The sequence below is a fragment of the Astyanax mexicanus genome, chromosome 12 (assembly GCF_023375975.1).
Source record: "Astyanax mexicanus isolate ESR-SI-001 chromosome 12, AstMex3_surface, whole genome shotgun sequence".
In the NCBI taxonomy this organism is placed as follows: domain Eukaryota; kingdom Metazoa; phylum Chordata; class Actinopteri; order Characiformes; family Acestrorhamphidae; genus Astyanax; species Astyanax mexicanus.
The window spans coordinates 6,207,287-6,223,628 of record NC_064419.1 but is presented as its reverse complement, the minus strand read 5'-3'; the positions used below and the strand labels follow the sequence as shown (position 1 = coordinate 6,223,628).

The 16,342-nt window shown below is 37.1% G+C and overlaps 1 long non-coding RNA gene across 1 annotated transcript in view; it reads left to right on the top strand.

The window, feature by feature from the left end:
• The first annotated feature begins 2,122 nt into the window (after positions 1–2,122).
• LOC111192613 (uncharacterized) overlaps positions 2,123–16,342 on the top strand; it is a 27,660-nt gene continuing 13,440 nt past the window's right edge. The window contains exons 1-2 of the long non-coding RNA XR_002650030.2: positions 2,123–2,171; positions 2,498–2,583. This is a non-coding gene — a long non-coding RNA (uncharacterized LOC111192613). The remainder of the gene's footprint in view (positions 2,172–2,497; positions 2,584–16,342) is intronic.

Genomic DNA, 16,342 nt, shown 5'->3' with positions numbered 1-16,342 from the left:
TTCCAAATCCCATCAGACCTTACAGCCAAGCCTAATCTGCTTCCCACGTTCTGGGCCCTGCTTAAGAAAATCCGAGTTTCTGAAGAGATGTTCGCCTGATTAAGGATTTTTTTTCTCTTCGTGTTTGGGTTCTCTAAGCATGGACGAGATAACCAAAAGACAGAATTCAAAATTCACTCAAAAAGGGCCTTCCTACAACTTTGGAAAACATCAGCGTTTCAAAATAAACTACAAAAAACTTCTGCTATGCTGGAGAAGTGTTTCAGTCTTAGCTACCTCATATAACATACACTTTATGGAGACAAAAGTATTGGGACACCTGCACAATCAATAGCATTAAATAGAGTTTATGCTGCTTTTGTTGAACTAATGGTTTCTACTGTCCAAGTAGAAACTGGATGGAGCTCCATCATTCCAGAGAACAGGTTTTGTCTGCTCAAGACAGTCCTATTTTTTTGGCAATATTTCTTTACAGGCACTAGACAAACTGTTTGGGAGCTGGAGAGACAGATGACTCAATTTAACCAGCACTATAAGTAATTCTGGTACATTAAATCAGACTATACTGTTAACAAATAATGCTTTAAACTAACTTAATTAGTAATGTGTTGTAGTTCTACGTCAATTTTTTATGCCAATATGCCTCAGAATAATAATGTTCACTTGTCAGTCCTGATGCTGTCAGTCTGTCTGCTCTGGACTCTGAACTTTACAATAAAGACTCCAATTCCCAGCTTGCAATCACACAGGACTTTCCTGACTCTGCTGATCAGGTGATGCTACAGCAGAACCACTTTTTTTAAGAGGTATGAAAACTTTTGCAAGCCACTGTAGATAACAAATGTAATTGATTTGTGTTATGCCAGCATATATTATTAGCCTAAAAATCAACATCCACTCAAAACACTTTTTTCAGCGTAAAAGAGATTAAAAGTGTTTCACACCAAACCCTGTCATTCTGAATGCCTCTGCTCTCACACATCTTCACTGTTTAATTATGCAAGAATTTTGAAAAGTCAGTGGAATTCCCTCTAAGCTTCATCAGGACTAATGACTTCCTCTCATCATGGGAACAGTAAAGCTTCTGAAGCTAAACTGAGGACATTACGGTTCTGAGATTAACACAGTTTAGAGACACTAGGATTTCTTAAAAAGGCTTTAAAAAAAAGAGACTTGACTTTTACTCTTTAGTATGGAAGCCCATTCCCGCCACCTAAAGAAATACAAATAATCCAGCACATTTTTCTATTATTATTAAGTAAACTGCTATCTCAATATTTTGAGATACTAAGTCATTATTTTGAGATAGTAAGTCCCCACAGTCACTGCTGTCTTACTCTCCCCCTCTCTACTCTTCCCTCTTCACCCACTCAGCGCCCCCTAGTGGTTCTTTACACACCACAGTATGGTAATGACTTAGTATCTCAAAATATTGAGATAGTATCTCAAAATATTGAGATAGTATCTCAAAATAATGACTTATTATCTCAAAATAATGAGAAAGTATCTTAATATAATGACTTACTATCTGAAAATAATTACCTAGCATGTCAAAATATTGAGATATCAGTTTACTTAACAATAATAAAAAAATGTGCTGGATTTTTTTTTTTTTAGGTGGCGGGAATGGGCTTCCATAGATATCTCAATATTTTGACATGCTAGGTAATTATTTTGAGATAGTCAGTCATTATTTTGAGATACTATCTCAATATTTTGAGATACTATCTCAATATTTTTTTTCCTCCAGTGAAGTCTACCATACTGTGGTGTGTAGAGAACCACTAGGGGGCGCTGAGTGGGTGAAGAGAGAAGAGTAGAGAGGGGGAGAGTAAGACAGCAGTGACTGTGGGGACTTACTATCTCATTGGTATTGGGGGGATCAGATCCCCCAATTAAGACTTTAACCCCGTCTAAAGGGGTAAAAAATATAGTTTGGGGAAGTCAAGACAATTAAAATACTTTCTTATTTATAATGTTAAATACTACAAAAATAATGCAGTATCTGTGCCTGGCAGAATATTGTGATACGTTTTTAAGCACCCCTAAAGTGGATCATACCATTCCATGTTAATACGCTTCCTTTGTTTACCTGCCTGCTGGCTCATTATTGGTCGCGTGGCTTGAGTCTAAGTGAAGGTGCGCGAGCTGCTCAAGCTACAGCATAACGTGTAAGTAGCTAACTATCTACTAAACTTTCTTAAATATGCACATTAAACACAGTTTTCCTTACAGAAATAACTCTCATGAATTTGCTATCCCACCTTAAATGCTGCTAATTTACCATTCCACCTTAAATGCTGCTGTCCCGGCAAACAGGCTGCTTTTAAGGTGGAACGGAACATTTAAATCCACGTTGTTTTATAGGGACTGTTTATGATTGCTGCACACCCTGAGCAGAAATGTGTAAAACTCTTAAAACATTTTATCTTCTACTAACTACAGTCTAAAAAGGGGAACTGTGTTTTTAACGTAGAGAAAATGTGTTTTTATGCAGGGAAACTGTGAAGGTGGAATGGAAATGTGTTTTAAGGTGGAATTAAAATTAAAAGCTTCATACACTGCAGGAAAATTAGTGAGAAGGTAAGACTTGTTTTCTATTTTTTTTATTAGGCTACTTTGAAAATTAACAATAGCCAAGCTTTTTAAATGGCATCAGCCAAGCTATATAAATGCATTCCTACATCTCCCCTTAACATTTAATATTGTAGTCCCAGTGTCAAAATATGTGAATGAAATGGGATAAAAGCCTAATCTACAGGGATTTTAAGTCACATTGTTATTTTATATTTATTTAAAGTTAAATAAAAAAAATTCAGTGGGAGAGATCCTGTAAAAATTCTAATTTAATGGAGAAAAGGCTGAAGAAAGATAGCAGCCAATAGCATTGTGTGTGTAATTGCAGGATTAACTGTTAACTGATATTGCAGTATATTATATTATTTATGATTATAAAGGTTATTGTGCGGTATGTGCTACATTAGCTGATGTAATGGTTTTATCTTTTACTTGTTATAGACATTACAGTAAGGAAGCGAGACACTGTTAAGTGAAGCACATGCCTGCGCTGTACTGGTTTTCATTTACACCCCAAAGAAATACTTGACCCCCCCCCCCCCCCCCCCCCCCAATTATCATTGTATAATTCTTGTGATGAGAACCTGATCTGGTTTAAATCCAATCAGCTATTATCTATCAAATACACTTATTGTTAATTGATCTAAACTGCTGACAAGGTGCAGTTTAATCTGACATATTAGCCCTAATAATATACTGCTATGAACAGATGTTGTGTCTGCTGCTCCATGCTGTTTAGACACTAAGAGCTCCATATATGCAGCGTTCACTGCTTGCAGCCCTGCGACACTACATTTACTTATTACAAGCAGCTTCACACTGCATAGATATATATGCACTGGAACACAGAATCTTCTCACTACGTTTACTTTCTTGCTCCCGTGCCAAATGGCTTTGACCAATCAGAAGAGACATTGTACTGACGTGGTTTATTGGTGCGCATTTTGGTGCATTTAGGTTTATGCCTGTGCTTTATGCTCTAAGAATTCTACCAAGTAAGTGTGGAGCTACTTTGAGCTCGTTAATGGTGCATGAACAACCAATTTCCTTGCTATGCCCCTATCACTAGCATTGTAAGCCTGTTAGGAGCATCAGCTAAAAGCACTGTATTTCAGAATGCTTGTGGAAAACAAAGCTATTCGACAAAAGAATCTTCAAAAGATCTTGTACTTGTACTTACTATCATGTTTTACTACACCTCCATTTTAAAGTGTTTAAGGGTTTTAGTAATGTAATGTCCTAGAATGCATTTCCCCCCTTTTCATTTGTACACTATGTACTGTTTTATCTTGTTGTTCTTTGGTCCACCACAAATGTTCCACAACTAGAAAAAAACTGTACACCTTGGTTTAAAATCTGACATTTTATTCTGCTCTGAAAACGTTCTGCTGACGCCTGTGTTGGAAGTGGAATCTTTGTTTTGTTTTTTTTTTCAAACGTGACCACAGCAGTTAAACATGTGCACGCCTCCTCCGTATCCTGAAGAGGCTTTGAGAGCGGAAGACGAGACAGTATACAAAACCCCGCAACACCGGGCAGCGTGTCCACTGACATCTAACACACTTAGAGACAGCTCTCCACAGCCAGAGCTCTCTCTCTCTCTCTCACACACACACAAACATCAGCATCCACATCATGTAACAAGCTTTAGGATAATGGAGCATCATACACAGTTCAAATAGATGTTATAAAGTCCTAATCTGAGAGATTATAGTGAGATAAGTAACAGAAAATGAATACTACAGAACGTCTATAAAGTCCAATTACACACTAAAGTTAATAATAGTAAGCATGTGAAACAGCTACAGCATTGCAATTTTAAAACACCAGAGCAAGGTGTCTGGCCTGCCGACCCCTCCACAGACACCTAGCTCACTCGGGTTGTCAAGCTAAGGACACAGTACCTACATAAACGAGTTTAAAAGGAGTTCAATAACTTCTTCCAGTGCAAGCACTGTTATAAACCAGCTCATGTGGATTTTATATAACATATCCACAGTTGGCTAGCTAGTTTTATGCATCGCTAACTATGTAAGCCTAAGCACAATTCTGTTATTTCAAGAAAAAGATTTCATTGCTCTAAAAAAAAAATACACACCCTATAGTAGGGCTGCAACGATTAGTTGATATAATCGACATTGTTGACTAATCGCTCATTTGTAACAGTACTGCATTGGGGGGACAAAAGCGCATCTGGAGACTAAGTTTGTGTCTCCAAAAGTGACCAAACACAACAGATTACATTTTTAATCACTAAATATCAGTACTTTCAATGTTTGAACAACATTCAGATATTTAAATGCCGTTTAAATGTCATGTTTTGCTGTTTCTATTGTTTTTGTGATTTAGGACATGGAAGAAATAATCGTTGACTCGAAAAAATATACGTCAGATATGTCGATTACCAAAATAATCATTAATTGCAGCCCTACACTATAGATGGAGTTACTACTTTACAGATCCCAGTAATATACTGCAGATAACATAAACAGAACTTGCTGTCAATACATAAGCTCATGATGCTCAGCAGAGACATTCATATCTGATCTGATTCCTCGATCTGCATAGAAATAATTGATTCACCCCTATGAAAAACCTATTTATAGCTGTAGGCCCATTTTTCACATAGCAAAACACTGATTACAAATGTACACACAAGTTACTGAAGCACAGCACGCCGACTCGCAGAACAGCAGATTACTGAGTCAAACTTCTCAGACTCAGTTTGGTGTAGCGATGACTGAGACAGATTTACACTCACGTAAGCTTAGGATCAAAGCCGTAGACGCTGAGAGAGAGAGGAGAACATGTGTGAAACACCGGCTCCGAGAGCCCGGCCATTTCTCAAACCCGGCCTGACAAACAATCAAAGCCCAGCATTTTGATTAGTTATTAGTGAGCGCTCACAGAGAACGCTTAATTGCAGAGACAGTTTAAACAAAAATGTGGGTGGCTAACACAGGAAACAGGGAGAGGGAGAGAGAACGAGAGAGAGAGAGAGAGAGAGAGAGAGAGAGAGAGCATGGCAATCACCTTTGTTATAACACTGGAGGAACAGGGAAAAGAGTCAATCCATTACAGATGGATAAATAAGCAAAAGCCAGAGACTTGACCATTCTGCAAACACACGACCGTTCCAACAGAAACTGGCTGAAAGAAGAAAGGAACGCTCCAGATTTAAGCACAGCGAACGACACGCAGAGGGAAGCATGTGGGAGAACATCAGCTCAAATCCAGCGGAGGAAAACCTGCACATGGGAAACAGCATGGAGTCGAGATTCTGTCTACACTCCTCTATATTCTATTATACCAGAAAAACCAGGAGTCTTTTTCTTTGGCATCATTCAGACTCTTTATTATTTGTAGAATGCAGAGTGCAGGATATAGACATGAGCTACCAGAATGACAGAATCCAACAACAAACAACTTTAAATGGTTATTTCTAAATGATGCCATAGGATAAAAACTAATTTGGTTTTATTAAGAGCACTGGGCCTCATTCACCATTCATATCTTCCTAAGAATCATTCTTAAATTGATCTTGAGTTCTAATAGAAAGTCTACATCAGAATCATGAGTGTTCAAAGTTATGCTTTTATAACCATGGATCCCATTTACTTTATAAGGTGAACACATAACTCACTGGAAAACACTGAGGAATATCCAAATCTTTGTGAAACATCTGTACACGAATTTTACCAAGGATGTACCTTAGTGTGTATGGTATTAATAACCTTCACTTGATATAAAAGTTATTTGCCAATTTAAAAGATCTTCACATGCACAGACTAAGGTTTGAGAAGTATTGAGATTCATTACTCTGTCAGAAGTATAGATACTAGTGTTTAAAATACTTCTGTAGAAGTTGAAGTATCAACTCAAGCTTTTTGCTCTTTAGGTAATAGTGTAACAGTACTGGTTTCAAAACTACTTAAAGTGTAAAAGTAATGTAAGGACATTTTTCTAAAAGCCATAATGACTATAATGCTAGATTTTTGCACCAGGAGTGGCATAAAGTTATCCAAAAGCAGTGTGTAAGACTGGTGGAGGAGAACATGCCAAGATGCATGAAAACAGTGATTAAAAACCGGGGTTATTCCTCCAAATATTGATTTCTGAACTCTTAAAATTGTATGAATATGAGCTTGAACTTTGCATTACTTCAGGTCTAAAAGCTCTGCCAAAAAAAGCTCTAAATGACAATATTTAATGAAGTAATCACTCCAGGTAATTAAGTATTTGTACTTCATTAGGTGAAATCTCTGCTAAAATGCAATGTGTAAATCCTGCAGAGAAAGAGTTAAAGCGATGTTCATGTGAAACCACTTTTGATGTCATAAAGAACTGTGTCTGTAAAAAACAACTTTTAACCTTTAGATCAATTAGATGATTCCTAAAAAGATAAAGGGTTATTTAAGTGATGCTATAGAAGAGGCACATGTTTGTAGATATAGATTTATAAGTGTGAAGAACCATTAAATCAATACTCCTTAAGCCTTCAGATTTTTCCTTCAACTTATTGTCTTTACAAACTTACAATAATGCTTATTTATGGAACCAAAAGTGGTTATTGTATGGCCTCACTCTAAGAAGATGTAGTAGTACACTAATTTGTGCTTTATTTTTTATTTGTTTTTATATATATTTAGATGCATTCTAAGGTTAATTTACATCAGCTGTTCATGTGCATGTTCATATGCTGATGTTTCCAGTTATTCTCAACTTGTTTGTTCTTCTAGCAGAAGAGATCTAGTGTTATATATTTTTTTATTTTTATATAATATTAATTAAATAATTGAATCTGAATTAAATCACAAAATTACTACAGAAGTAAATCATATACTGTAGCTGCTGTAATGCACACATTTTATTTATCTGAAATGATAGTCCAAAACCTTCTTAACTTTCAATGGAAGTCACTGTAAAAAGATGTAAAATGTATTTTTGAAGTATTTCTATTAGTCCACTCATCATGAATTTCTGATATATATTGCATTATATGCAATATATGAATTATGAATTTTAAATGTACTTTATATGATATAGTACAAGCCAGTATAATTTACTGTTTCATATACAGTATGTGAGATACAGTATATGTCATGTGTGTGTGTGTAGATGGATTAATTCATTACTAAACGTTTGACACAATATAAATATATGAATAAAAATATGAAGACCAAAGTATAGACTATTAAAAATAGTATAAACCACATGCTGCCACCTAAAAACATAAAAAAACATAAAACATATATTCCTTCCACCCAAAAAAGTTTTCAGCTTCAAAATGGCAAGTTTCTCTAGAAATCAGACTTCTTTTTTTTGTAATTTATATTAAAATATGAGGTGACAGATTCACATTTTGCCAAAAAGTAAAAAAGAAACAGTAAAAAAAAAACGTTATATAAAATATATAATTTCCTATAAAGCCAAACTCATCCTTTAAAAAAGTCTCTTCACTAGCCGTCTGAGAGGACATTTAAGGTCAGCACACCACTACACCTCCAACCAGCAGCTCACCAGCAAACCCAGCTCACCAAAACAACTAAATTTATTTAAATAAAATTACCACCAGTTATCAATACCAGCTTTTAAGCTTTATCTGTTGTTTTAACCCTTTAAACCCTAACAGATATATGTGTCACTTTACTGAGCTGCAAGATTTACTGCTTACAGTTATAGAGTTATAAGGCATTACATTTGGGACAATATATATGTATAACTACTAGTGATGTATGTATATATATATATATATATATATATATATATATATATATATATATATATATACTGTATATATAATAGAATTATCAGGCAGATTTATTATTAATGTATTAATTAATCCTAATGCAGGAAGAACTGTGACTGTTTAGTAACCATTTAAATATCAGCATATTTTGTGGAGTCCCACAGGGTTCAAATTTGGCAGTGTCATTATTGGAGGTCAAAGCTTGCAGAAGTGTTTAAGGAGTAAAGATTTAAGTTGCAGAATAGCTTTACAAAGCTTTATGATGCAAAACAAAGCAACAAATTACAATTAAATAAAACTAGCAATAATTACAAAAATAAGTGACAACAGTAAGGAACAAAGATAACAATAATTAAAGAAAAAAATGATATAAAGGCCTGTTATTCTGTAAATGCCACCATAGATGTTAATTGAAAGCAGTGTGTTCTGAGAACACTGAAGAGCGTGGGAGCACATACAGACCTCTACAGTTTAAGGGGTTAATAAAAAGCTCTACTCATATAAATGCTCCTTCATGATGAGACAAAAGTGGATAAAACGCCAAGTCACGTCCAAACAGCAACAGGCTGGACACTGGTCAGCACTTCAGGTGACCTCAGGACTCCTAAGTGACAAGTCTGTCTCTCTCTCTCTTTCTCTTTATCTATCCATCTATCCATCTCTTTATCCCTCTCTCCTCCTTTAAGTCAAACTAATAAAAAACACACACAGCACTCACCATCCACCAGGTTTTGGCCGTCATGTCGTAGCAGAGCTGCCACTTCACAGTGTTTTCCGCTGGGTTGCCACCCATGTGTGTGATGTTGGGGAGCTCCATGAAGAGAAACGGATCCAAGAAAAAGAAAGGAAAGTGGAAGAGGTAGACAGAAAGAGAGAAAAAAAGAAAGAGAGATGGATCTCAAAGTTCTCAGAGTATCTCCAAAGTATCCCAAACACAAGAGCTTCCAAAGCTCCAGAGCAGCACCATCCTCCCTGCCATCATCCTCAGACTCACCTCCTCTACAGACTGGCCAGCCAACGAGAGAGAGAGAGAGAGAGAGAGAAAAAGAGAGAAAAAGAGGGTAAGGCCGGTAGGATTAAGACACCAACAGCAGAGAACACACACACACTCTCTAAACCAGACCATTCCCATTCACACACACCCGCACCACAAACTGTAAGGCAAAGCCGGTAATGCCAGCTGTGCTGGAACGCACACACACACACACACACACACATACGGTATGCTTGTTTTCATACAACGTCATGATGTCCCTGTATATGTATGTATGTGTGTGTGCTTATTTTTCAAATAGATCTCCAAAATAGTAACAGGAGAATGAAAAAATGGCTTTCAATTATAGTCAATGTAAAAAGACATTTAGTAGCATTTCTATTTTTATAGTCTATTCATCATGATCTATAGGCGAGCCGTGCAGCTTGATTTAGGGTTCATCAGTGTGACTTTGCTATCGTAACGACAGGAAAAGTATGCCTTGTCCAGCTAAAAATAGTGCCAAAGTTATGCAATGATTTTCTTAATTAATCATTGCTTTGGGTTTTTTAGGCGTAATGTGAAATAAAATATTCAGCGTGTCATTTGCTACTTCTTTTGAGAGCCAGGTGAGCTCTGACTTTGGCGGATTGCTATTTTAACGGCACATCACTCCTGCGCTTCTCAGCAGAGAAAACTGCGTTGTGCGTTCACGTTATGAAGGTATGCAAATAGGTAATTTAGCATAAAAAGTAATGTTATTTTATTTAGTATTGTGTTTATTGTTGATGTGCTGCTGTGTGTCCATGTGTGTGTAATGGGCAGGGGTGTGTGCTCTGTATTGAGCTGCAGGGTGCCTGCATTGCTAAGATAGCAATGAACATCTGACTGTTGACTGTTGACTCTTGCATCTGAGCACCAAATCCTATATATATATATATATAGTATGTAATAGTTGTGTGTGTGTGTAGTTATAATATACAGTATGTAAGAGTATGTCAAGCAGTCAACATTCTCTTCCCAAGAGGTACACTAGCCAAAAGTAACCTTTGAGAGCCTTTTTATAGGGCAGTGAAGTTTCTATACTGTACATCTGCATGCCAAGTATTTCAGTATTATATGTATATATAACTATTAGTACATATACAGCTCTGGGGAAAAAAAAAGAGAACACTTAATAATTATGAGTTTCTTTGATTTTACCAAATTGAAAGTCTCTGAAATATATTCAAAAGGAAGATGGATGATAACAAGCCATCAAACTAAACTGAAATGCTTGAATTTTTGCACCAGGAGTAAAGGCATAAATTATGTTATCCAAAAGTAGTGTGTAAGACTGGTGGAGGAGAACATGATGCCAATATGCATGAAAACTGTGATTAATAAACAGGCTTATTAAGCACCATATATCGATTTCTGAACTCTTAAAACTTTTTCAGCCATTTCTCATTTTCTGCAAATAAATGTTGTAAATGACAATATTTTTATTTAAAATTTGCAAGAAATAATGTTCATTTTACTCAAAAATATACCAATAAATAGCAAAATCAGAGACACTGATTCAGAAACTGAAGTGATCTCTTAGTTTTTTTCCAGAGCTGTATATACAATATGTATGTGTGCATTATATTAAGCCTAATCCTCATAGACCCAAACATAGTGGTTGTGCTATTCAAACCATTAAAAACATGGAGTTCTGTAAAATCTACAGAGTCAGGAATCTTTCGCAGCTCTGGTTCTTGTTTCCTGTTTGGTTTTTCATTCTTATTTTTCTTGATAAAGTGTAACAAACACAAACACTCACAAACACATACAAAACACATCTCACTGGTTTTATTAAAACAGAAAAAACATGCATAATGTGAGAGAAACAAAAAAGCAAAAAAAAGAGGTGATAGTCTGGGTGAATCTGCACCATCCAAACCTTTCCACACATGGACTGCCTAAAGGAGAAGAAGCAGAAAACAGTCTGTCCCATAGAATCTGCCACACTACAAAGGGTCCCTCCTACACCCTGGACTGACCACAATGATGCCACCCGCCTTCATCCAGCCTCAGTTTCCATTAACTAACAGCATACGGGCGGGCAGTCAGCGACTGGGTGCTGGGAGCCTCTACTGGAGTTACACACTCAGGCTGATCTCAGCTTTTACAGACAGAGAAGAAGAGCAGATACCTGACCAGAGTGACCAGTACAGAGAGTCCATCAGCACCAGCAGAGCTGAGTAGGCTACAGACTCTCACACACAGCTGGAGTCAGTTAACCACTCATCCCCCTGGGCTTTATTTTCTTTACATGTGCCTTCACTTACTCATGTGTACTCATACTTAAAGGAGAACTCTGGTGTAAAATAGACTTGGTGTAAAAGTAAAACATGATAAAAAGTACTTACCTTTGATTAACAGCACACCTCTGTTCTTCCACAGCGTTCTGAGATCCAGAAATTTTACCAGTTTGTCCAAAAACCCTTAAGACTGGGTGACACGGGGCAAAATTTGCACCGATAAATCGCTTTTTCCACTGTTATCCAGCTCAAAGTAGCTCCACACCTCCTTGCTAGAATCTGGAGAGCCCTGACATTTAAAACGAGGCGTTAATATCTTAAAAAGTGCACAAGAAGTTTATTAAAAACCACTTTTTACATCTCATAACTCTAGTTATCCCATAACTAAGTTATTAATGCTTCGTTTAAAATGTCAGGGCTTTCCAGATTCTAGCAAGGAGGTGTGGAGCTACTTTGAGCTGGATAACGGTGGAAAAAGGGATTTATTGGTGTAAATTAAGCCCCGTGTCACCCAGTCTGAAGCGTGTTTGGACAAACTGTTAAAATTTCTGGATCTTGGAACGCTGTGGGAGAACGGAGGTGTGCTATTTATCAAAGGTAAGTAATTTTTATCATGTTTTACTACAACAAAAGTCAACTTTACACTGGAGTTCTCCTTTAAGTAAACAGAGCTCTATGGGGGCTCAGAGTGGTCCACCAGACTAAGGCACTATCACTATGGTCCAAGGATTGATGGTTCGAATCCCAAATTATGCTGCTTGCCATCAGCAGCCAGAGTCTGAGAGACCAGTCTAGAGACCAGTGGCCATGATCTCTCTGGGTCATCACTGCCAAGGTGATGTCGGTCAGCACAGGCTTCTGTGAGCTGATGTATAGGAACTGAGTCGCTGCACTTTCCTCCAAGTATGCTGTAATGCTATACAGTAGTGCTACATCAGCAACAATTGGAAAAGAGGCGATGACTGACTTCACACGTGTCAGAGGAGGCATGTGCTAGTCTTTACTCTCCTGGTGTTGAGACATCACTAGTGATGGGGGGAGTTCTTGCCTTGCCTATATTAGATTTTTAAAATATATTTATAAATGAAAAACAGAGCTTAATGTACAATGTGTTAAATTTCGTTCTCACACTGAAAAACTCCACAAGCTTTTATATTGTCTGTATTCACTGTAACACATTTCTGTCATTTTCACAGCATTACTACCGTCAAATGAACAAATTCATATTGTGGAACCTGTATGCAGCGTGTTACTGTAGATCTCCACTGTCATATTAGAAAATTACTGCACTGCAAAAGGGCCAGGACATTTCTTTAATGAAGTAGAATAAAAGATAACAATAGAAGTAGAATAATAATAAAAAAGGGCACTTTTATTAGATTAATCATGATGGGGCTGATCAAACATTTTTGGTGTCTCCTTGCTCCAAAAACACCTGATCTAAATGATCAGCTTGTTATTAAAAAGGGAAAAACTAAATTTAAGTTTGATATATCCATAAGGCCTCCCAAGCTTCTACCAAAAATGTCTTTTTCCTTCCAAAGAATATAACTCATGCCATAGAGGGTTAAAACCTTATTTTGTCTTATAACATTACTATTTTGAAAACGTTTAACTTATATGAAAGCTTTTTTCTCTGTCTTTTTGCCAGAACTGGTGCGAAATGCATTCTGAGATATTGGATTATTCCATGTCCACATAAATCCGAACTTTAGCTGCAACTGATGAATGTTTTCTGAGTCTACAAGAACACATTTACAGATGAGTATGCAGACTAAGAAACGGAATAAGTGTGTGTAAAGATGTATTAAGTGATAGCAAGCATGACAAATGGTTTTAAAATCTTCCGTTTATTTGAGTAGAGTGTATTACCGAACTTCAGCTTGGTGTTTATTGTGGTACTGCTCTGTTAGATTCATAACTAATGCCAGCAGGGAGAGAGAAACCCTGGAGAGGAGCTCCATAGGTGCTTCGTTTTATAACTAATCCAGTTCATTCTGAAGACAGTAATGCAAACTCTGAGAAAAGTACTGAAAATCACACACTTCCATAAAAATATATTGAGCATCCACCAGTTTACTGGTAACACCAGCTAAATTCCTCCTTTGATGGTGATAGATGACAGTTGGACTTGTCGCTGTTGTTTTTGCCTCTGAATCCGCGTGACCGCACTGTCATTGAGGTTTGTCCTTCTCATCTGAGCCTGACATTCTCGTCTGAGGTTTGCACTTTGTCGAGTTGTCGTGCTCTTTTCTGAAGGCCAGGGGTAGACATGACATGTAGACATGTGGTCCAGAACACTGCAGTGTATGCTCCTGTTTAGCCTAGTACCCTGACTGGACAAGAACAGCAGCTGGACAGCAGCTCCAGTTGGTATATTTGGGTCAAGAACTTCTTGGGCATACAGAAGCCTTATCTCGATGGTGGTTCTCCTCGGCTTAGAGAAGAGCTTTACTGTAGCCCTCTTTCCCATTTGAATTAGTCAGTCTTTAAACCATTTGCGGCCCGTTTCCTTTTTTGGAGATGCCCGCGAGGTATTTTAGAAATAGAATGAAAGTTGGCCCGCTGTTAAACAGGTTTTTATAATGTGAGATTCAAAGTTTGAACGCTAGGTGTCAGAAACGGGCCAAAGAGTCTAAAAGCAGCGAGAGTGAAGTTGTAGCACAGAAAGCAGGGCAAAGAGTCTAAAAGCGGAGAGGGTGCGCAGTTGTAGTGCCGAAAAACGGGCCAAAGAGTCTAAAAGCGGAGAGGGTGCGCAGTTGTAGTGCCGAAAAACGGGCCAAAGAGTCTAAAAGCGGAGAGGGTGCGCAGTTGAAGCACAGAAAAACGGGCCAAAGAGTCTAAAAGCAGAGAGGGTGCGCAGTTGAAGCACAGAAAAACGGGCCAAAGAGTCTAAAAGCAGAGAGGGTGCGCAGTTGAAGCACAGAAAAACGGGCCAAAGAGTCTAAAAGCAGAGAGGGTGCGCAGTTGAAGCACAGAAAAACGTGCCAAAGAGTCTAAAAGCAGAGAGGGTGCGCAGTTGAAGCGCAGAAAAACAGGCCAAAGAGTCTAAAAGCGGAGAGAGTGCGCAGTTGTAGTGCAAAAGAGTCTAAAAGTTACCGTAATTAAGGAGTTTAATATTAAGAGACATCATGAAATCATCAATTTGAAAAATCTTAGTTTACACAACACTGTCACAGATAGATAAAGATAGTAAGTCAAGTAAAATGGTGTGTAAATGAAAGTAATCAGGAAAATGTATTATTTAAAGTGGTATATTTCATTATTTGTTTTATTATAGAGTCTGTGGCCCGTGACTTCAAATATATTTCTCTTTCTGGCCCCCAACAAAAAAAGTTTGGACACCCCTGATTTACAGTATCCATCAGAAATTGTTAAAAGACTCTAGAAATAAAACACAAACCTTGAAATAGTTTACACTGTATAAAGCAAATTAATTGTCAAAATTTACAAATTGTAGTTGAACCCTATTTGAGGCTAAACCAACAACTTTGCACATGCTCAGTTTGACTCATTAGATAAATGTGGTCACAGTTTTTTTTTAACATAAATGAACTAAAGAAATAGTATTGTGCCACTACATGAATTTGATTAATGTAAAATGTGTTGGCGACAACTTTTAAAAAATATCTAGTTTATCCTAAAGGATAGTCAGCTAAAGTCCTGACGCTTGTCTGCCTGCTCTGGACTCTAAACTTTACAACTAGGACTCCAATTCCCAGCATGCTCTCTCAGCAGACTTCCCTGACTCTGCTGATCACGTTCAAACTCGCCGAGCTTCTGATTACCCACACTTGGTCTGTGTTTGTATAAATACCACCCGTTCCTTTAGTTTGTTTCCTATTGTTACCAACCCTTTTTGCGTTTTTTACTCTTTTGCACTTTTTTGTTTACTGTTGCCGAATCTATTTTTGTATTTATATTACTCTTTTTGCATAGCCTTTAACCTGTATGGATTTACAGTGTATGACCCTAGTCTAGCCTAAGTCTAATCCCTTTGTTAATAAATTGTTTGATTGGTATCTGCGTGTGTCTGTCCTTGGTTTGGAAAGTTTGACACTTCAAGACATTAGACATTTCATAGAATAAGGTCAACTAAAAAAAATATTAATTATTAAGTTTTTTACATAAGAAAAATGTGATTTTGTTCGAAATTAAAAAGTTGAAAACTTAAAAATCTAGAGCAGCAAGTTTCCTTGAAATGTTGAAATTTAATTTTTATAGGAAACACCCATTATGTCAGACACCTGCCCATCTTCATCAGAGAGAGGTGTGTATACACAGTTTGAAGCTGCTGGAGTTTCTGGAGTAGTGCTTTAGAAAAGCAGCAGTAAAATATGAGGGGTTTTGAATAGTATAATGAAGAGAAAAGATAAAAATAAAAGGTCTGTTACAGAATCATTACTGTCTACCATTACCTGTTAACATAACCAATAATACAGTTATTTTCGGTACGTAATTGACACCACTGGTAGTATCTAACAGTGACTCATTTATTTACATTTACTATTAAATTATTATAAAATCTTCAGCTTTAAGAAGAAAAAAAATGCAATTAATGTGTTAATTGTTTAATTGATTGACACCACTTAGACATAATTAATGTATACTAATTATTAGACCCATAGATCCAATCCCCTTATCCATCATCTGGTACAGCAGCCTCTACTCTAGTAGATCATGTGATTCCATTCACTCATGATTGAGTCCTGAAAACCCCCAACACACTTTTCCAATGTTTTTCCAGCAGACTTACCA